Genomic DNA, 9640 nt, shown 5'->3' with positions numbered 1-9640 from the left:
CTTGTCAGTCATATCCCTACAGCAAAGGAGGACGATGAACAATAGAGGGAGCTCGAAAAGGCCATCACCCACCCAAAGCCGGAAATTTCCCTGGCACCGGCGACTGGTTTTCCGATGGAGACAGTTCAGGTTCATAACTCCCCCTACCATCTTGCGATGTGGTTCAAGTGGTGCCATCCAATTTGGAGCATGCCATGTTAGACAGGTCCCACTGCCAGCAAGGCAAGTCGCTTCTGCATGGGTCCACGCTGGCTGGCCCGACCTCAGAATCTGAGTCAAATTTAAAACCACGATTCGAAGACAAAGAAAGAAAATGTCCCACCACTACAATGGGGTGGGACCCTCCTATTCAGCGTGAGAATGCACTCTCTTGTCCCCGACGTCGATATAAGCCAGAGGCGTTTGATAGTTCCAGGTCTCCACTTCATGAGAATGGAGATGCTGGAGCAGCCAAGAGATCAGAACTGCTTCAAAATCGTCTCAAGTCGTCACAGAGAAGGCCTTCCAAAATGTTGTAGGAGAGCAGTGGACAGAATCGTGTTAAGACTAATTGTGAGTCCTTTCCCTCAAGAGACAACGATGGACTCGCTGAAAACATTGGAGGTCTGTAATCAGACCTTGATCCAAAAACATACGAAGGTTGCCCATGCGGATCCTTAGTTGGCATGGGGGATTGGCCGAAGGTGAGCCTAACATTATATTGCAGAGTAATTCCTCCATCAACACCATCCAGAAGTAGTGTTTTTTTTTAAAACTAAAGTCATGATTGAGGGTGTGGATTCGATTCACAAGAGCTTTTTAACGTACGAACTAGTTGGAAATTTTGAAAGCTCACCATCAAGCCAAATCAACATTTGGTAACCAAAAACAGGATTTAGGAGAATATAGATTTCAAGCCTAGAGACACGTTCTTAAGATCACTATCTTTAGAACTTCAATCGTCTCACTTCAAGATTTTTGAAAATGCGCAAAGGGTTTGTTCACAACTGAGTTTCCAGGATACAACTAGGCTTTGACTTCAAGAGTGTCAATGCTTCGCAAGATCATGTAACCTCTTCCACACTTGAACTTGGAAAGCCAAATTGAGAACAAAAGAATAGAAAGAAAGAGCCTGAGAATCAGAAAATCTGATGAACCAAAAGATGAAAATGAAAAAAATTATAGACTTTAGGAAGCTCAAGATGTTTTTGTGATAAATAAAATTAAAGGCCATAAATTCAATGGTTTAAAAATTAGACGAAATGACCCTGAATAGTCACCCAACTTTAACTATTGATCAAGGACCTCCAAAACCATTCAATAGTCACAATGCCCCCCATAAATGCTATATAAATGCATTTTTAAAGTCTTTCAAACGACTAAACCATTCAAAAAAATGAAAAGTCAAAGATGAATTGATCAAAGCAGACCTTGGCACCTCACACGTGCCTCACATTGTTGCGAGCGTGCGAGGTGCAAAGTGCACCATCAAAATACCACATTACACCTTAAAACCCTTATGCACACACGCACACATGCGTATGAGCGAACGACACATTCGTAAATATGCGAAGCGCAACAATGCCCTCAAGGTTTACCAAAGTAAGGAATAGAGAATAAACACTATATTTAAACCACCAGAAAAATTTCTCCCGGTTAGATATGGGACTGAACATTTTCAAAGCACTTTTGGTGAGAAACAATAAATTACAAAAACTTTACAAAATATGTTATATTTTGAAATATTTTCTCACAATCTCCCACTAGTTTTAAAATATACTTGGCTTGCATAGAAAACTTATGCATTAGTGAGAGTGTTTGCAGGACTTGAACCCCCTAAGTGGATTTACCTTGAACTTAGCTCCTTATATTGTTAACCAAGTTTTCAATCACACATAGGTTTTCAAAAGTTCAATTGTGTGGATTTCAAGTTGGCACATTTAAAGCCTTGTGTTTGCCTGAATTCATGTGTGCTCTAGAGAATTGTCAATTCTTATAAGAAACGACTCACACTTCTATAATCACATAGGTGAGTTTGTCTAGGTGTTTTGTAACACATACCCTAACCTTAAGGCCTACAAATTCATTAAGAGCTATTAGCTCAACCCTCACATTAGTTATAGCTCATGAACATATATAAAGAATGGGCTCATATAAATGTTCTCGATACCTATCATTCATCAATTTATTTCACATTTAATCAAGGCATGTGAGATCTCTAGCTTTCTAAGTTGGGTATCCTTAGACGATGACTTAATTGGTTTAATTCTCATTCTCCTTGATGTTTTACTGATGACATCTCTCGAAAGGCCTTTCGTAAATGGGTCTGCCAAGTTTTGATATGACTTCACATATTTTAAAGATATAACATTGTCATCAATCATTTGTCATATAAAATTGTGTCTTAGACTAATATGTCTAGACTTCTCTTTGTATTTCATATTACCTATTTTACATATAACTAATTGTCTATCACAAAACAGTGAAATATCAAGTATAAGCTTTTCACCTAGTGAAATATCCACTAGCATATTCTTAAGCCACTTAGCTTCTCTACAAGTAAATGCTAAAGCAATAAACTCAGATTTCATTGTAGAATGAGTTATGCATGTTTGTTTCTTAGACCCCCATGCTCTTCCAAGCACTCGTAGATTTAGAATATTCAAACTCAGTGTTTCAACTTGCATCACTCTACCTTTCAATAATAGCCAAAAACTTGGTATAGTGAATTATGTAGTCTAAAGTATGCTTAAGATATCTAAGAATCCAGTTCACAATATTCTAATGTTGATGTCCAAGATTATTAGTATACCTATATACCTTGCTCATTGTATAGGCTATATCAAGCCTTGTGCAATTCATTACATACATAAGATTACCTACAACACTTGAATATTTTAATTGTTAAACACTTACACCATCATTTGGAGTTAATTTCACGTATTGATCATGTGAAGTGCATGCAGGTAAACAATCAATATATCCATACTTTGTAGGAATTTTCTTAATGTAATGTGATTGACATAATGCAATGCCATTATTTTTTTCACAATTTTGATTCTTAAAATAACATCGGCAACACTCAAATCTTTCATATACAACATGGAAGATAGAAATCTTTTTGTTTGGTTTATGCTTTCACTATTAGAACCCAAAATAAGCATGTCATCAACATATAAACAAATAATAATAATAGAATTATAATCTATTTTACTATTGACACGCTTATTATCATGTATTTTGAAACCATTATTTACCAGAGAACTATCAAATTTCTTATGTCATTGCTTAGGGGCTTGCTTTAATCCGTATAAGGATTTCTCAAGTTTGCAAACTTTGCATTTTTGCCTTATCACTACAAAACCTTTATGTTGCTCCATACATGTCTCTTCATCTAATTCTTTATTAAAAAATGATGTTTTTTATGTCCATTTAATAGATTTCAAGTTTATATATGGCAGTTATGGCAATCAGAATTCTAATAGTAGATATTCTAATTACAAGAGTAAAAGTATAAAAATAATCAATACCTTCTTCTTGTTTAAATCATTTTGCAACCAAATGAGCTTTAAATTTATCAATTGTACCATCGACTTTTAACTTCTTTTTTAAAATCCATTTGTAGCTAATAGTTTTGCAACCAACAAGTAAATCTATTAATTTTCAAATATTATTAGATATAATTGAGTCAATTTTCATCATTTATAGTTTATCTCTAAAAGGCGGCATCTTGAGAAGACATAGCCTCTTGAAGAGACACAGGATCATTCTCAATTAAAAATTTATAAAAGTCAGAACCAAAATTATTTGGTTTCCTAATGTGTTTACTGTATTTAACTTCAGTTTCTGGTTCAGCATAACAATCATTAGAATATTAAATTATGTCATTAACGGGATGTTCATCAACTATAGTACGACTACCATCAAGAAGACAATCAAATGCATTTTTATGTTTTATGAAAGATAAATCTCCAGATTCAATAATAACATCATTGGCAATATTCAAAAATCTATATGTTTTACTATGTTTAGCATATCCAACAAATGCACACTTGAATGCTTTAGGTCCAACTTTTTTTCTTTTATTCTCTGAAATTTTAACATATGCTAAACAACCTTAAACATGAAAATTATAAAGATTAGGTTTCTTACCAAAACATAATTCATAAGATGATTTATCAGTGTAATGCTCCTAAAATTTTAACTTTAATTATTGTTCAAATATTAAAATTTTGAGACCATTTTTTTAAAGTATAAGTAAATCAGATTTTATAATGAGGAAATGATTTTAAAAAATAGTTAAGACTTTGGGCGGGGTTATAATAAAGATAACAATCAAATTAAAATGTACATAATATACACATTTCAAACCACATACAATATAAGACTGAAATATGAAGTTTTTTAAGGTTATAATACCCACTACCTTAAGATTGTTAATATATTGTGATGTTTCTTTAGGTTATTTTTAATGATGAGACCAAGATATTAAGCTTTCATAGAAGTCTTTTTTATCATCATATAAATGCGTTATTTCATGTACGTGTGAGTGATATGGCTCTATCATTATACAACTTATTAAGTATACTTATTTTTTTAAATTAATGACGTGAAATTGCTTGGTATAAGCCTCAAGTATTTTTTATAAGTATTAAGCATGGCTTGTTATCATATACTCGAATGAATAATTTAAAATATTAAATGTGTTTCTCTATTATAGGTTGTATCCTTCTCTTAGTGGATTATTATGCTTATGCTTCCTCTTGAGCATTGTTAAAACTTAACTTTTTCTTTTATGCTTATCATTTTAGTCTTTAGTGGATTTATGTGTTTTTTGTTCATTTGTGATTTATTAATTCAGGAACTTGTGCACTCTTGCAACTTCTAATGGTTTCTCTCTTACTCTTTGATATTTTTCTTAGAAATTTCATATTTGTTGTATGACATATATGGGTTCATGATTAGAGATCATATGTGCTCTTGTCTCTTTGATGAGACCTATTGACTTTTTGTATGTGACATGCTTAGTGCACTTATTTATTGTTGGTAGATTTATGATCCCTTCTCTACGTAGAGTGCCTATATTAGGCATGACTCATTAAAATTTATGAAAATTGTTATAAAATATCATGTATTGCATACAATTACATCAATTGAAATATTATTGTGCATATGATTGCACAAATTTTAATGCTAAGTTTTTTTACCTAAATTTATTTTATTTGATTTGAAAATTATTCTTTCAAATAAGATGCTTTATATGAACTAACTTATTTGAAAAATAAATTATGTGAGTATGTATTGTCTTTTTATGACATTTGGATTGTCCATCACAAAATTTTATATGATGCATCATCTCTCTTGGCCTTGTTGTTGGGTCAGGATTAGTCATTGAGGTGAGTTGTGTGCGCACCTCATGTTATCTTATCAATTTAGACTTCCAAAAGTTATGAGTAACGTGTTGTCACTTGTCTTTGGTCTGATTGATGGTTGATGCCTCTGAACTCATTATTGTTGGTATTTCGAGTTAGCCATTGGGGTGAGTTATGTGTGTACCTCAAATCATCTTATCAATCTGCAATTCTTAAAGTTTATGTATGTCATGTTGACACCAGTCTTGGTTCTGATTGATAGTTGATTAGCCTCTGAATCTATATATGCTTTTGTTGATTCATAGATATTTGTTGGGGTGAGTTGTGTTCTCCTCATTTTATGCCAATTTAGATTGTCAATTTATGGTTTGACTGTAACTGATAGTTGTTTGATCTCTGGATTTGAGTGTGTTGTATCACTCATTTATTGTATGTTCATTATTATTATTATGGATGCTTATAACTATATTTTATCTATGATGACTATCTATTTTTGAAACCATGTGTTTTGAAATATAGTTAAAATTGATATTCTTATTGATAACATTAGTGTATTTTCATTACAAGCTTTCTTACATCGAGCGTCTTTTCTTTTTTATGCCTCTTATCTAAGTATCATTATATGTAGATAAGAGATGCTTGTTCACACCTTCGTGTGTATTTTAACCCATTGTTGACATTAAGATTATACTCTTGATGTAGTCACTGATACCCTTGCTTTTTAAGTGTTATTATATGTAGACAAGAGATGTTTATTCACATCGTGTGTGGTTTTAGCTCATCGTTGGTTTTGTGATTATGTTCTTGTTCTAATCGCTGATACACTTATTTTGAGTGTTATTATACGTAGATAAATGATATTTATATACACCTTCATGTGTATCTTTGGCTATTTAGTGGTATTATATTTGTGCTCTTGTTCTAGTCACTGACACACTTGATTTTTAAGGATTGAAGATCTAGTAAGGTGATTGCTTGCGATGGTCAAACAAATGTTTTAATTTACAAAATTCATTCATTATAATATATGAGATTTTTAAAATCTTTTTGTAGTTTTTCTAAACTCATTTGCTCTTTTATGAAAAATGGTTGTTGAAATATTTTCATGCATTTTTGCATTGTATATGTTGTAGTTGCATGAGTTATCTCATGATTAATTGCCTTGCATAATTTGCATAAGGTTATGTTTTTCCAAGCATATATTTAATAAACAAATATATATTATTGTTTGCTTGTGTTTCCCTTTGTTGGCTCTTTGTATTGTTTCATAGTGGACTTGTGCTTATGCACTTTTGTGCTTGTATTGTGCATTCGTATCTTTGTGTTGTCCATGCTTGGACTTGTACGTGCTTTTGCACTTTATTTTTTTGTAATTATGCATATTTTAATACATGCTTTTCTAAGCATTTTATTAGTGAAATCTCTTATGTGTATGACCATATTACCTATTGTGTGTATTTGACACTTGGTATTATCTTTTAAAAAATTAATATTTTTTTAACGCTCTTGTTTTTTATGTTTTTCATTGTGTAAAACTGTCTTGTGATTTTAACTCTATTGTGAGTTCTTTCTTTAATAATCATGTCTTTTATGTGATAAATATATGTGTATTCACTTTAAATAATGCATGTTTTCATGTATGATTAAAATGATAAAAATTTATCGGATTTGAAATTAATGTTTTTTTACCTTTAAATGATGTTAAATTAAATATTTTTATATTATGTGCTTGGCCATCCTCTCTCCATTATATATAACTAATATAATTATCCTTTAAAATCTTCTTAAAATATATTTTTATATAGTTGGATGTTTTGTTAGCTCTATTTACAGGTTTTCAAGGATTGATGATAATTAAAGATCCCATGTGTAATAGAGCATATGATCGAGCACCTCCCGAAGGAAGCAATGAATGAAAGAAATTGATGAAGACAAATGATGATATTTTATGTAATGGGTTACTTATTTGTATCTGCAAACTTAGAGTGAGTCATTGTAAGTTTGAGGGGGGTTGTTAATTAAGATTAAATGTATCCTTTTGTGTGTGTGTGTGTGTGTGTGTGTATATATATATATATATATATATATATATATATATATATATATATATAGTAAGGGGTAGGTGCCTATGCTTTACTGTGCCTACCGAGCTTTGGAAAGTTTGTTTCTATTTTTTCTAAAATCTGACCATACAAATGGGATCTAGATGCTTGATTCTGTGGGAATCAACTTTTGGATCGTTCGATTCCAACACCAAGTTAGGTTTTTATAAGATTAAAAAATCAATGGTCTACAATTTTAAAAAATATTCAATGCTTAAACAATTATTTGTTTTTAAAAAACATTATCCAAGTGTGATTTTTTAGTAAATCAATCTTGTAGAACACATCTGGAGGGTCAGATTTTTGAAAAACAACATGAAAACCTCTATCCAAACTTGGTAAATACCCGTTAGGCACAAAAAGTGTTAGACACCTACCATTCTCTCTCTCTCTTTCTCTCTCTCTCTCTCTCTCTCTCTCTCTCTCTATATATATATATATATATATATATATATATATATATATATATATATATATATATATATATATATATATATATAGGAGACTAAGTCAAACATGTTGATTTAGTCCCATTGGTTGACTAGCTTCTAGAATTCTAGCCATTGAGAGGCTTCTCCTTTTTGGCTATTGAGAGGACTTCCTCTCCTCCTCTCCTTTACTTCTTATTCATTTTCTGGTGTGTGTATGTATAAGGTTGAGAGAGTGATGAGTAGTATTAGGTATTTTATGTGTACTTTAAGAGTTATCTAGTGAGTAACTTATGTAATTTTTCTTTTTGTTTCTTTAGTGTCCATTATGACTAGAGTTATTAAATGTAATTTCCTTTTTGTGTTCTTAATGTCCATTGTGAATAAAATTGTTCATTCACTTCTTTTTCATGTAACCTTTTAGTTCTCATGTTTTTATCCAAATGTTTTATGTTCTTGGAGACAATTATAGAGTGTGTTGGGATCAATGTCATTTCATGACAACTAAAACCTAGTGAGCATTATGTTGGATCATGAATGTGGAAATTTATGTATATATATATTTTGGATAATCTAGGAAAAAACCACTCCATCACCTACTGCACATTGGTTGGCCTCCGGTTGGTAAAACCCTTGAGTTCCCCCCTACCCATCAGGGAGTACAACCAGCTTTGACCTTGCGACAAGGGACGCCACCCGTGGATTTTGAACTTGTGGCATCCCTTCAACTTGGTGACATTCACAAATCACCCCTACGAGATGAGTGTTGTATATGTTAGCTGCCGATCCCAAATAGTAGTGTTTTTTCCGTTTCTGCTATCTCCCAACAATTTTGGAGGTTGAGCATATTGGTTTCTGCCTCAGAAAAAGAGGATAGTCGAGCATTCATTTAATCTTGAACACATTATGTAGGCAGGAATTGGATGGGTATGAAAAACCTAATCTTTTGAAAGCAGTCATTCTCATCCATCTCAATGAATCTGAAACGAAAAAAGGATAACAATAGAAAAAGGAACAATAGGAGGTGATATAGATTCCAATATAACTTCATACCAGCACCTTTTTCTGTTTGATTTTTATTTAATCATAGAGTTGTATTTAGATAGAAATTGATGTACACTGTTTCTATCTATGAAAACAAAATTTTAGATAGCATCTTTGTGGTACTGTGACATTAATCCCATTTTTTATTTCTCAAAATCCACTTCTACTTTGGATCAAAATGATCATCCGCTAGCAGCTTGATCATTTTTAGTCTTTGTTGCTTTCACATGTTTGGACTAGAAAAATATCTATCAAGCAATCCTGAGTTGTGTTACTTCTTTGAAACTGTTATGTTCTGGTTTCTCTTCTGCAAATGAAAATTTCATGAAGCTATTGTCATGAAATGGCACAGATCCCAACATGCTCCATAATGGTCTCCAAGAATCAAAACAATATACATTCAAAAGATATATCAAAATGTAAAAAAATACTTTTATTCATAATGGATATTAAAAGAAATACAAAATAAAATTACATTGAAGTCTCACTACAATGCACTCAACCAAAAATAATGAAAAATTCTAATACTACCCATCACTTTCTCAACCTTATACATTCACACTCACCCTTTATTTATCGAGGAGAGGAGGAGAAAAAGGTAGGGAAAAGAAGCCTCCCAACGACTAAAATTCTAGTTGATGGGAGCTAGTCAAAGAAGTTTGACTAAGTCCCAACGACTAGAATTTCTAGCCATTGGGACTAAGTCAACTTGTTT

Source organism: Nuphar pumila, chromosome 2 (assembly GCF_984573655.1).
Source record: "Nuphar pumila chromosome 2, dmNupPumi1.hap1.1, whole genome shotgun sequence".
NCBI lineage: Eukaryota > Viridiplantae > Streptophyta > Magnoliopsida > Nymphaeales > Nymphaeaceae > Nuphar > Nuphar pumila.
This window is presented reverse-complemented; position numbering follows the sequence as displayed.